Source organism: Ambystoma mexicanum, chromosome 1q, assembly GCF_040938575.1.
Source record: "Ambystoma mexicanum isolate Mex_15411 chromosome 1q, UKY_AmexF1_1, whole genome shotgun sequence".
In the NCBI taxonomy this organism is placed as follows: Eukaryota; Metazoa; Chordata; class Amphibia; order Caudata; family Ambystomatidae; genus Ambystoma; species Ambystoma mexicanum.
In genome coordinates, this window is record NC_090922.1 from 402977538 (window position 1) to 402992369 (window position 14832).

Genomic DNA, 14832 nt, shown 5'->3' on the forward strand with positions numbered 1-14832 from the left:
TGGCAGGGGGGCGTAGATATGGGGGGCGAGCAGCGACCAGGTTACTTCACTGGTGCAAGCCCCCCCGTGGGAATCCAGGCCTGCTGCGACTCCATAGATTTGCTGCTTTACAGTCTTTATATGCAGTTCTTATGTTCCTCTTAGTTCAAATAATAATGTCTTGCTTCTTTCCTTTTAGGTATGGAAAGGTATTTTGGTGTTGTCATGCAGTTTGAAGATGAGCATGGGCCGGTAGGCGAAAGCACGGTGTGCGCAATGCTGTCGGTGAGTAATGCGCGATGTGCGGCGCTGTTTCGCCTTTTATATTGCTAACCTGTGTCTTTTCTCTCCTTGCAGGTTGCGATGTTCCTCGCCGAGCGCCGTAATGTTCCAGCAATGATACTGACCAGGAGATGACTAACCAGGTAAGAATTGTTGGCTTTCTTCTTTCGGGAGGAAACGTGAGTAAACCCTTACTAATGCTGTCTTTCTTTCTCCTCTTTCCAGGTTATGGTATTCCAGGATGCATGCGGTGCCGGATGATGGAGTTCGTACCTTCAGGTGAGTGGAACTGAAGTCGGCGATGGATTGAAGACAGGATACTGTTCCAGGTAAGTTTCGTAGTGTTCTTTCTCTCTCTGCAGGTCCTTGGTTTCAGGTAAGCTGGCATCAAAGAACTGGAGACAGTGAGCGTTACGGTGCCCACAGCAGAATAACGCAAAGCATGTTCTGCTGTTTGGGTGTGGTTTAAATAGTCTCAGGTAAAGAAGTCCAGGTAAAATAGTCCCAGGCCTGCCACACCCAACGTAGTCCAGGTAAAGTAGTCCCAGGCCTGCCACACCCAAAAGACTAGACCGCATAGCTCAGTTCCTTGTAAAAGAGCTATGTGTGTGCCTCCATGTTGGCTGAACCCCCCCCCAAGTTAAATAGTCCCAAGTAAATAGTCCCATTCTAATGTTGGTCTTCATGATGTTTATGAGCCTGGTGCCAAAGGCGCCAGGACTGACTCCAAGAGAGTTTTGGATGAGGTTTTAAGGCCTTTGACCTGGCCCTAACTGGAAGGCTGACTTGCCAGTGAGGGCCAGGGGCAAGGGTCATGACACCTCAGTGGCCTACTCAATGAAATTGGTAAATGTGTCCAGACCCTTCCTCTCAACAGAATGTTACCTACCCATCGCCCGAGCAGTGGTCAGGGCGATGCTGGACTATAGTAATGTTCTCTTGACCGGCATCTCCGCTCACAACTTAAAGAAACTCCAGACTATCCAAAACAATTTATACGAGCTGCCTTGAAAATTCCCAGATTGGAACATTTCCCGAAAAGCAATACATTGGCTCCCAATCAGGGAAATAATCTCTTTCAAGACACCCACTATCACACACAGGTATATCTCCAAAACTGCTGCGCCTTACCGGGCTGAGGAAATTGCTATGACCGCGTCCAGGCCCACCAGGACCCCATACACCCATAGACTAGCCCAACCCAAGTTCAAACGATACAAAGCAGGAGGGGCCAGCTTCTCAGGCATCGCTGCCAAGCAATGGAATGCTCTCCCACATGCACTAAAACTGGAGGATTCCTATTGGGCCTTTTGTAAAGCCTTGAAAACCTGACTGTTTGTCCAACCTAGTTCTGTGCCTGATGTCCGCTGATATGTGACCCGTGTATTTGTTATCGATGTTTGCTATCTGTTCATGCAGTTCCTGTAACTCATACCATCATTTCTAAGTACCTTGTATACCTACTATGACCACTATCCTGACTAAAGATATTTGTATCCTCTACAGCGCCTAGATGCCCCCAGGTTCATGTGACCTATACAAAAAAAGAGACATAAATAAATCAATAGAATAATGTTGTGCATCAACTACTATTCCAATAAAGGTGTCTGCACCCAAAGTGATACTTCGAGGGTCGCTGTTATCCACAAATATTTGAATGTTTTTGTGTTCTGGGTCTACTAGATGTGTCGGATTTAAATACAAGCCTTGTTATTGGAGATAGGAAATTAGATTTATATAGGCGTCCTGGAGTTTGAAGTTCTGTCCTTGTTTAATATTGAGGGGAAGAGTAAATTGTTGCACCTGTCCTGGGATGGCAACCTCTTTTTGCCCATGGGCTTACTCCCCAGTCGGGACCAGGATTTATTATTAATTAGGTCCACATTTTTAGTGAAGTTGTTGAGAATGTCACTTCCCAGAAAAAAGGCGTAGGAGACATCGCTCACGACCCACAATTATGTTCTATGCTTTTGTCACCAATGGACATTTTTAGCATACACATGCTAGGCAGGAGATGTTTGGAATTTAGGGTTTCGAGACCTACTTCCCATTTCTCAATCAATTTAAATGTGAAAATGGTCTGATCTTTTGGGAGTTTCCTGAATAATCCTTTGTTGATGAAGCTCCTTACATTATTCAGGCATACTCTGGTGAGCGCCTGCTCCTCCCCCTCATTTAACTGAATGGGAAAAAATGTTCTGAATGTCTGTCAGATGTTCAGTGGGTTTTGCTTGTCTGGTTTCATGGGGCTCAGGGTTTCTTCTGATTTTGGACTGGTAAAATGTTAGTGTCCCCTTCCAGTGTGGATTGCCACTTAAAAATGGGAGGAAGGTACATTTTCAAGAATGGAAAGGAGTTCCCACCACTAGTTTCCTCTCCTACAGAGATGACAGTGATGTTTGGGACTTGGTTATTCTTGAAATTTAATTCTACATTCTCAGGACATTGCTCAATTAAATGACAGGTACCATTCGTGATTACATATTTGGTACTCATTTCTAATTTTATAAACCGGTTAGTCTGTGACCAGAGGTAATAACCTTCTCAGGAGATTGTTCCCCAGTAAACAATTTGTGCCCTCTGGAGTCACAACTATCAGCCGATGTTGTCCAATTTTTATTTCCAAATCCGCAGGGCCCTTTGACGGAAATATCCTTCCTGTCAACATTTTTGAGTTGTCCGGGAAGTGTTGTGAGGACAATTTGGTGGCCCTCTCCACATCCTGAGTTTAGTTGGTCAAAAGCCTTTTTGAACAGGAGGGTGGCCTGGGATCCAGTATCTACCAGAGCTGATAATTCACAGTGACCCTGCAGATTATTGTAACACTCTGTACCTAGGGTCCAGCAAGCATAACATCAATATATTGCAAATTGTACAAAACAATGCACTAAGACCCATGGTAAACATTCCTAGGACACAGCATATCTCTGAGGCTAGACACAACACTAAATGGCTAGCTGTGAAGGACAGAATTAATTTCAAGGCACTAAACCTTACTCACAAGTGTCTAACCAACTCTGCACTGGAATATTTAGTGGATAATTTCTCCAAAAACACTTTGACTGGACCTACCAGATCCTTACACTACCACTGTCTTAAGATCCCCAGATACAACCTCGAGAGAGCAGGAGGAAGTAGCTTCCTGGTTCTGGCCTCCAAGCTCTGGAACACTATTCCTGTTTACCTTAGATCAGATCCTTCCTTCCTTCGATTTAGAAAAAATGCCAAAAATGGGCTTACTTCTCTTGATGTATAACCTGCACTTCACTCCCATCTTCACAGAACTGCCTTGTATGATAATACACTATATCTGTCGCCTAGATTATTATTTATATTATTATTATTATTATTATTATTTATTAATGTGATACAGTATTGTACAAAATGTAAAAACCTTTACACATAATTACATTAAACAATTAAAATGTAGAAGAGTATTCAATATACAGGATATATAAAACCATTATAAACATGATAAGATTCACCACAAATCAATCGATCAAGGCAGAGAAAGATAAACAAATCAAATCCTTAATAGAACCTGATACAAGACATAGGGCAATCCTTATACTCCTATCAGTGTGGCTAATTATCTTCCATATTAATATTGTGCAGCTGTTTGCAAAAGGTAAAATCCTTTGTACGTCTGAGTAGCCACCCTTGTACTTGTTTTCAAATAAGTGGTGGCCTCACGCCACACCTGGAAAAGTGCTAGGTGCAGTTTGGGATTTAAGGTATTAACACACTGATTCCAAAAATCTGAGTGTTCGATAAATTCAGTGTCATGAACGAACTCCTTCAGATATTTCATGTACTTTGTTTTCAACCTGCAACATTTCCTTAATACGTGACATGCCGTCTCCTGCTCAGTCGAAAGTTCACATAACCTACAATACCTTTCTATTGCAGCCAAACCCATCGCTGAACCTCGGGCTGTCAGAACTGGTAAGTAATTGAAGCGTAAAAGTAGTATGAAACGCCTCAATTGTTCCGACGGGCAAAGATTTAGTTATGGCTGTGGCTTCATATAGGTATAAATTATAAACGTGATGAAACTATAGCTTTTCAGGCTTCTGAGGTGGGTAAAATTACTCTGCCAGTCCCACAGATTTATGCGACTACGCATGCGGGTAATCAGATGTTCATTTTCCCTGCCCCACTCCGGGGACCAACTGATTTCTTCAATCAGAATGTTGGTCTGGGTTTCTAGTTTTACCTGCCTACCCGCAATAGTGTCCTCTTTGATGGTCATGAGGAGCCTATTTGTAGGTTTGTTGTTAAGCCTGATGTAAAATTCCATCCTTTTCCTCAGAACCATAGCCTTGAGGGAGGAAATACCTAACTCTAGCCTAATCATGGCCATAGGGATGCATTGGGGGAGACCGAGAACTTTTCTCCAAAACTTCCCCTCCACGAGTTGTAGCCATTCTAGATTCATATTAATCAGGGACTCTAATCCATACGTAACCATAGGAGCCAGGCATTGCAAATATAACTGCCGTGCAGCCCAGATTGAGAAGCCACACTGCCTGCACGTAAATTTATATATTAATGCTGTAAGATGGGCGGCTTTTGTTCTACGTTCTTGAATACTCGTGTGGTAATTTCCTTTATTGTCAAACTCTACACCTAGGTATTTATACAAGGAAGTGCATTCAATTTCAATTGGGCCCACCATCATACGAGGCCTGGCAACCCTTCCTGCAGTATATAATACCAATTTGGTTTTGCTGTGGTTAATGATGAGTTCATTGGATTCTGCATATCGCCATAACTGGTTTGTTGACCTTAGTATTCCACTAAAAGTGTGATCTAGTATCACCAGGTCATCCGCATAAGCCAGTATGGGAGAACGTTAGGAGCCTATTTTAGGGGGACAGTTGTTAATCCCCAAAAAGCATTTAGGCACGTCAGACACAAATAGGTTATATAAGATGGGGGCCGTCACACATCCCTGTTTTACCCCTCGCATCAGAGAGATGGGTTTAGTCACCGCACCCTGATTATCCAACCTAACTTGTACAGTGTTGTTAGTGTGTAGTAGCTCAAGGTAATATAGCAGAGGCTCAGGGCAGCCCAGTTTCCTCAATTTTTCCCATAAAAGGGAACGAGTTACTGAATCAAAGGCGGCCCTGAAATCTACATAAAGTGCATATAGTGGTGGATTAGCGTGTTCCAGGGCCTTATTTCTTAGTGCATTCATAATAAATAAATTATGTGAGGTGGAATAGCCAGCCCTGAAACCACATTGAAATTGGTCCAAGATACCTTCCCCCTCAGTCCATTTTTGTAATTCATTGAGAATGAGAGCAGCAAACATCTTCCCAGAACAATCCAACATAGATAACAGCCGATAGTTCTCTGGTTCGGTCCTGCTACCTTTTTTAAAAACTGGTATGATGATGGCCACCTGCCAAGATATTGGTATACGACCTTCAAACATGGTTTTATCAAACAAAATTTTAAGTAGATTGGCCCAGAAGGAAGGGTTGTTTCTCATCACCACGTTTGAGAGGCCATTTGGTCCTGGAGCTCATGAGGTGTTTAGGTCCTTAATTCTGCATTGTAGGTCCTCAATGGAGACATGAAAGGGGGGAGTAGGGGGCTTTGAAAAGGTGGGAGAATAGATCTTATTGCTGATCCCAGCGTTTCGCTTTTCCAGATGGGAAATCCATTTATCACAGCCAATGGGATTCACCATACTAATGGTCTTCTTACCTTTCAGCTCCCCTAATATAGACCAAATTTTGCGGGAGTTCTTACTACATAAAGATCTAACTGTGAACTGCCATCTCTCCAATTTCCTATGTCTTTTGTGTATTTTTAGCCATTTTTGATAAGCAGCCTTCAGCTTTCTTATTTTGATGGCTTTGACATCTATAGGGTGTAGGCCCTTTCTGATGGCATGGATATCACCTCTGAGCTTACGTTTCCTGTCTCTGATGGCACGGTCATAGATTGCCACTTGCGGCACCTTTCCTGCCTTCAACCGCATTTTGCTGGAACCGTGCAGACCGGAGAAGTTGCTGATCCATCCTTCTATTTGTTCAAGTGACGTCTGTGTGAATAGCTTAGACTGATTGAACCCCCATTCCCGATGCCTTAGATGCCTTCAGCACATTTTTTGCCGACCAGGATATGCAATTTAAAGAGTGGTTAATTGTAAGCTCACCTAAGTTGACCATTCCCTCCCTCGGAATGCAAGATCCCCAATTTAATATCAGGGGTTCGTGATCGTTCCATTCACATTCCCTCACCACCATATCATCAACAATAGTTGCAATCTCAGCACTCGTAAAGATATAGTCGAGGGTGCTCCCACTCCTCCCATTCTTCCAAGTAAATTTTGCAGGTCTATCACTTCTTGTTCTGCCATTGATTATTCCAAGGTCCCAGCAGTCAAAGAAGCCACTCCAGCATTCCCCCTCATTAACAGTGTTTACCTGTTTCCAGTGGCTTTTACTGGCTAGATTCCGGTTATTAGTAGTGCCCCCCCCACAATTTATCCGGCAATTTAAATCCCCAGCAACAATGACAAAATATGTATCATTTGTTAACCTCCAATTACTCAGAAGATCATGTAAGGCATCTTGTATGTGGTCTCTATATTTTGCCCCCGGGGGATTATATATGTTTATTAGCAGTGTTTCTTCCCAAGCATCTCTTATTCTAAGGGACATGACTGCAGCGCATATATGACTGCTCTCCACTGGAATCATTTTACTTTTAATTTTATTTGACACACCAATAGTAAACCCCCATGGGGCGCCCCCTTGTTCCTTTCTTAGCCAGGGTGTGGTATATTGAGTAACCATCCATGGCCGTAGGCTGCAACAGCCAAGTCTCTTGCAACAAAATAATAGGGTGGCTATTAATGAGTGCCAGTGATCCCTTATCAGTAAGAAAATGTTGGTGACCGTGAGTATTCCAGCTTAGTAAGAAATAATCTCATGGTTGTTTTAGGACCATTGGTAGTGAGTCAGCCAACCATTTCAAAGTATTTTGTATGTCAAAACTGTGGTGCCGTAATTAGCGCCTTCCCCATTCCCATAGAGCCCTATGGGGCAGAAATGGGAATGGGGAAGGGCAATGGCGGAAGGGGGATTTACCGCCCCTCCAACCTTGGGATGGGGCGGTAAATCCCCTTTCCTCCAAGGCGGTGCCGGTAATGAGGCCCTATGTAATTTCCCTCCTTCCCCTGAATGTACAGAGGTTTTTAGATTGCCTCTCCTGGGCTGAAGCTTTACAGGTCTTCAGCGATGTGATAAGGTGGTCTCTCTGCAATCTCATTATTTTTTAGGTCCAACTCCCTCATTTTCTCATCAACAGAGTTTTCATGGTCTGAAGTACTCATTGGAATATTCATTGCTCCCCAGGACAATAAGTCTAGGTGCCACATTATTCCTTGCGGTTGGTAGGTGGAAAGCATGCAGTCAGTCGTAATCAGCTCATAGGAAGTTGTGATTAACTGGCATGAAGTTCCTGATGGGGAGGGCACCATGCCAGGATCAGAGGGCCCTTTCCATTATCCTGATTGGTCAGGGTACCTGAAGGCATGTTTGTGGTTTTCAATTTCATTAGTCAAACTCTCACACCTGCTTCTCTCTGTCCTCCTTTCTTGATAGTTATCAGAGAGCTGGCTTTTCATCTCTGAGACCAAGACCTGATTGGCCTGCAGCAGTTTACTCTGGACCATTAATCGATTTTTTAATTCCCTGATTTCATTCTGACTTGACTAATTTTCATCTTGTGCAGTCTGCATTGTGCTCACATATTCAAAGAAGGTTACTTTCAAAATACCAATTTTCAACGGGTGCTCCTCCTGTGCAAGGACACCATTCTCCTGGTTCAAGAGGTCTTTGTCCTTCAGTTGATTTTTCAGTTGTTTTAAAGTATATGCCTTCGGATATATCTGATCAAAGTCAGTTTGGGAACCAACCCCTTTTATAACTAACTGACAGCTTTAATTTTTCTACTCCTTTATTTGTAATTGAAAGGCCATAAGGTCATCCAAGAGCCCTCTATTACAACTAGTCTGATCCTTGACCTTATGTTGCAGTGTGCTCAAATATTTCACACACTATATTTTCATCTTGCAGCGCAGACAACTATGTTTCACGCTCCGCACTCTCTTGCTGCTGGGTTTTGAACACATTTCTGAGTTTTCCCATGAGGCTTTCTTGTTTTAACTTGAAAATGTGGTTCTGATGTGCTTGATCTTCTAATTGTTTAAGTTATTTCTGCGTCTCATTTAGAATCTCAGTCTGACTCCACGCACAGGCCTCACTCTTCTGCACTCGCTCTTCCACTCACTGCAAGTGGGAGTATAGATAAGATGCGAGCTGAGCCATTTGACTTAGTTCTTCTTGAGAATTTCAGGTTTTATGAAATGCCTCTATGGCTTTGTGCCATATCCCACTTTGATACCAAATGTTCATTGCTTTTGATGTGACATCTTGCATCATTTTAGAAAAAGAGAGGAGGGGTTGGAGGTGCACTACTTATTCATATATATAGTAGGTAATTCTATTAATATTTCTGTGTTCGTCAAAATGTCCTCGGGTTCAAGTTAACCTGATTATTTCAGGTGCTGGAAAGAGTAGGTTCTCTAGACCAAAATAGTGAGATACACAAAGGTTACGCCTTATTTGCAAAGGGGTGAAACTTTCCTGCACTCCTATAGGGTGTCTTCTGTATAGGGCCCTTCTTGTGTCCTTTCTTGGTCAAATGATGATGACCACTTTCAATATTCAGATGTTATTGCTTAAAGCACAGTTAGTGGTATTTAAATGGTAACCATTTCTATCAGGATGTGTTCATTTAAAGAAAGTACTTTACTATCTCTATAAGAGTGAGTCTCAGAAGTCATAAATATATGTTTCCAGGAGAATCAGATAATGTACCAATTTTAATCAAGTTAATCACATTAGGCATTCATAGCATGTCCTTGCTAACTTCGTATACAATCTTAGCTTCAAACTGTACACAAAATTCAGCATTCAAAGAATTCAGTTTTAAACATAAAAATAAAAATTCTCTTGTTTTCTCTAGTAGTTCACAGTCTATCCATCTCCCATTGACTTCATGGGGTTCTAAGTAGGCTTATGCTTAGTTCATAAAGTATAAGGGATAGTCCTTTAAGGTTTGTTTTTCAAGGTCCAGAGGATACTTGGAACAAAGTTTTTTGAAATTAGTGCCAACGCGTTTCACTCTTAATGAAGTTCATCTTCAGGGCCATCAAGTTTATCTGTTCCACAAAGTGGGTAAGACAGAAATGGGCTTAGTTGTAGTGGTTCAACAATATCTCGTCTGTTGCAATTAAAGTGATATAATTTATTTGCTAATCAACAGGTGACTTTTCTAATTTCATCCATTACATGGGAAGCGTAAATTTCATTTGTTAGGGTCAATACGTTAGGAGAGTAGTACTCACCATAGGGGCGAGTGTATTCTCTCCGTGGTAAATATGGTGTTGGAGAATATCTGGTCAATCGCCCACAGGAAATGTTACCAGAATCTGTAAAAATGAAACTTATTTCAGTACATTGTGCTTCGGGCTTAGATTTTACAAAATGCCTCATGTATGTGCTCGTACGGCAATGCGCCTCGAGCCGTGTTTCCGAATGTGTTTTACGGTGGGATTCAGACACTTCTGCGTGTTCACGGTTATATCGTACTGGTGACTTCCAATTAGCGCTCGTCACATCTGAAAGTATCTCAGTGTTTATAAGTAAGCTGAGGGAGTATCTATAGGTGCGAGAAAGGTTGCAGTGGTATATTATCGTAATTTCATTTACCTTTCACGTTGCGTTCTGTCTTCTCACCGTAGGTCTGTAGCGGTCGCCATCGAGATTGGATTCTCGTAACTATGGTGACCATGCGTATATCCTAATATAGTGCCTGCCATCTTGGTGTGGGCTCACAGACTCCATGTAGTCATGGATACCGTTTATTTTGATTCTCTACAGTGTTGTGTGTATTACATTCTGCATTTAGCGGAGTGTGTCTAATGATTACTGGGGGTCGCTTGAGGATCTCAGATTGAAAAAATTATCCTGCTGACTTTCTAGGTGAGTGCAGTGATGGTAAACAAAGTGATTGCATGACCCTAAGTGCCGTGGAGTCGGAACGCTGGGACTGAACCCCTTGTTCCTCCGGAGCACCTGGGTCATAACCTGTCAGTTATTTAATTTGCATCTTTCAAACATTGCTCTTTAACAATTCGCATTTGGCGGTATGGGTACAGATGCTCAATAACCATATTCTATTATTCGATCATGGGAACCATATCAGTGGATTGGCACTATTGTACAGTAATCATATCTTATATTCAAAAGGATATCTGTGGGGTGACAGTGTATTGCATAAAGCATATCATATGCTCAAATGAATTTCAACAGTCTCTTTGATGGTATGAGGCATCTGTTGGCGATGTGACTTGCTTCATGCATGCTTTGCTCGTTGTGACAGTCTCCAAGGCAACCGCCAGCAATCACAGATATGTAAGTATGGATATCACTGTGCTCGTGGTAAACCACAGAACGTCTCCCAATTCCTGACAGTATCCTCCCCCAAAGGACAAGCCAACCCCCTACTTTTATGGAATCAATCAAATAGACGTGGTACATGTATATTCTTAGAAGGCTCCCAAGTACGATCTTCAGGTCCATAATCCTTCCAGTTGGTGAAATAGAAGTTTCTGCCATTTTGAACCTTCACATTCAAGATAGCCCACACTTTAAATTCCTCAATGCCTTCAACTTTTAAGGGGCAGGGTGTACAGGTAACCTAGTGAATGCAAGACACAGCTTTTATAAAGACCAGTTGAACACAGGGTGCACATCCCAATGAAGAGGTAAATCGAGACATACTGCCACAGGGATTAGCACCCGAGAAATCACATAGGGACCTGTATACCGAGGCAGCAATTTCTTTTTGCCAGGGATCTTCAGATTCTTTGTGGAAACTCATACTTTCATTTCCACCTTACAATCAGTCGCAGAAACACAATGGGTGTCAGCATATTTCTTGGTAGCACATTGAACCTGCTCCAAATGCACTTTGACTTCTTTGTGTATTAGAGAGAGATCCCTAATGCAAGTGTGGGCAGCAAGGTTTTCCAATGGGAGAGGTGGATCTATAGGCAGGGATCTGGGATGTTGACTGTACATGGCATAAAACGGTGAAGAACCGACAGTAGTATGGAGTCAGTTATCATATGCAAATTCTTCTGCTAGAACAGCTGAAGGCCAATTGTGTTGGTATTGGAGGCACAAACAACGCAGATACTGTTCTAGGGTATAATTAAGTCTCTCGATATGTCCATCAGTCTTGGGACGATAGGAACTAGAATAACAATCCTTGATACCAAAATAAAAGGTCAGGGCGTTCCAAAAATATGAAGCGAATTGTGCCCATCTATCTGTCACAATGATAGAAGTTAAACCAAATAAATGAAAAACGTGCTTTAGAAATAAGTCTGCTAAAACAGGAGGGGATAGAACACCTATACAAGGAACAAAGAGAGCAATCTTGGTGAAATAGTCAACAATAACCCAGATTGTGTCATAGTTCTACAATGAAATCCATTGAAATCAAACACCAAGGCTTTGGTGGAATAGGAAGGGGTTGTAATAATCCAATAGGTTTACTAGTTTGCTGTTTACATTGTGGACAAACAGAGAGGGAAGAGACATAGGCCCTCATTACACGGTAGGCGGTAGCCATGGCGCTATTAGCGCCATGGCTTCCCCCTTACCGCATTCTGGGCCCGTGTTCCAGGAATAGGGACTTACCGGGTCATTCCGACCTTGGAGGACCCGGTAAGTCCCCATTCCGGGAACCATTCCCCATTCCTATTTGAGCCCCCATAGTGCTCAATGGGAATGGGGAAGGAGCTAATAATGGTACCGCAATTTGCGGTACCATTATTAGCTCTGAAGTCCCTTAGTGGGTTCTTTCCATAATGCCTGGTAAAACCAGGCATTAGGGGAGGGACCCGCTAAGGGACCTCGTAATAGGGCGGTAAGAGATTACTGGCACCGGTAATCCCTTACCACCTACCGTGTAATGAGGCCCATACTCCTTTACATGACATGTCATTAATGGCCACCAACAGCATCTATGTAGAAGGTCCATGGTTTTCCTCCTTCCTGGATTAATAGCAATGCGTGAGTTATGGCACCATTGTAGAGTACATAATCGTCTCTCTTCACTAGAAATGCATATCTCATTCTGAACATATGGTACACCGTTAATAACATCAGTGTTAATGTTGTCCATGTCATCCGGATGCTGAGTTACTCATTCCTGGATCTTTGTTCTTAGTGTAGTGTGGAGTACTTGACTTGGCGACAGACGGTATTGTTCCACCTTTCTCTCCTGAATTAATTCACCTACACTGGATAATGCATCAGCTTTTCCATGTTGTGATGCAGGTCTATATGTTATAACTAAATCAAACATATAGAAGAAGAAATGCCAATGTGCTTGTCTGGCTGTTACACATTTAACAGTCTTTAGTGATTGGAGATTACGATGATCAGAATAGACTGTGATAGTATGATGGACTCCTAACAAATGGTGTCTCCAGTCTTTGAATGCATCTTGTATCGAGAGAAGCTCCCGTTCTGTAACAGTATAGTTAATTCTGGCTGGTGTTAGTTTTCGTGAATAGTACACATCGGGATGAAGTTTTCCAACTCTGGTAAAAATGCCCAGGAGAGCGCTGACAACCACCTTGGCTGTTATGGTCTTAAGGGGTATAGCATTAGGGTACCTGGTGGCATAATATGCCAGTACCAGGATGAACCATGGGTCCACATGAGGTTGGACGGTCTAGGGGACCAACAAAGTCGATTCCCACCCTTGTAAATGGTGTGCCAACCACTGGCACTGCCTCCAGTCTTGCCAGACAACTGACAAGTGGTACACGTCTTGCAGCGAGCATCCATTTCTACTCCCAACCTGAGCAAATACAAGTGGGCTGAGAGCCTTTGCTTGGTCTTCTTAGTGCCAGGATGACCAGATAAGGGTACCCCATGTGTGAACTGCAAAAGGAAGGGTCTGCATACCTTGGGTACAACCAACCTCTTGACTGCACCAGATTCAGGCTGAGTAGGTTCACTTTAAAGGAGCTCACCCTCCCAACAAATCTTAAAGGACCTAAGCCCTTCATCTTGTGCCTGTTTTCTTAGACCCTCAAGAGAGTGGCACTCTCGTTGACCCTTATGAAATTCTTCCCTAGATGGCCCACCTTCGGCTAACATGCACTGCAGGTCTGCCATCTCCCTGAGGAGGGTCATCTGACTGTTCTCCCTCATGAGTTGAGTCAAGGGTCACCACTGAGCCTAGTCCCTGAGGACCTGGGATCAAAGGCTACCCTCGGCCTCCTCTTCTTCTTCCCTCATCTCTGACTGTCTTTCTGCTATCCAGGAATGGTGTGCCGCCAACGACATCTGCCTTAATGCCAGTAAGACTGAGATTCTACTCATCGGCACTCCCACTCCCTCCTTCCCTGCTGCTCTCTGGCCGGCCTCTCTGGGCCCTCTTCCTGCTCCTACATGCAAGGCGAAAAACCTTGGGGTCATCTTCGACTCCACACTCTCCTTCTCTCCTCACATATCCGACGTATCTAAGAAGTCACACTACCAGCTACACCTCCTCAGAGGTATCCTTCCTTTCCTCTCCTTCCCCCAGAAGCTCACTGTCTCTAGAGCCCTGGTTCTCTCTAAGCTGGACTACTGTAACAGCCTCTATCTTAATCTGCCCGCCTCTACTCTCTGCCCTTTGCAACTCATCCAGAACAGGACTGCAAGACTTGTCCTTGACCTCAAGCCCAGGGACTGTATCTCTCCAGGACTGAAATCACTACACTGGCTCCCAGTGACTGCGAGGATCAAGTTCAAAACCCTCTGCATTGTCCACAACGCCGTCTGGGGCCTTGGGCCAAAATACCTTCAACTCTCTCTTCCTAAATATCTTCCTTCTCGAGCTCTTCGCTCATCCGCCTCCAACTCCCTGAGGGTCAGCCGCTTCTCCAAACAACGAGTTGGGGGCAGATCTCTTTCCACTGCAGGGGCCTCCCTCTGGAACAGCCTTCTTACCTCCCTGAAACTTGAGGAGAACCACCTCCGGTTCCGGAAGCACCTCAAAACCTTCCTCTTTGCCTCCGCTTTCTCTCCCCCTCTCCCCTGCTAATATTACTGGAACTGCACTGAATCTGCAAATGGGCCATTCACCGTTCTCGGCCCAGCCACTCTCTCCTGCACTGCCTCCACGGCAACCCCTGCACTACGGGACTGTGTCTGTATCCATACAGCCCCCCTTCCAAGCACTTGTCTGCACTTACCTCGCACTGTATGCTGTATGCTAATAACCCTGTACTGCACTTTCCCCTCTCCCTTTCCCCCATGCACTTTTCCCTTCCCCTCTACCCTTGCACTTGCGCGATCTGAATGACACCTGGCCTAGTAAGATCGTTGTCTGTCTCCCCTTGCCCCCCCCTGCCTCGTCCCGCCTTGAAACACTTGTGTATAGGCGCGTTACAAATGCCTTATCATATCATATCAT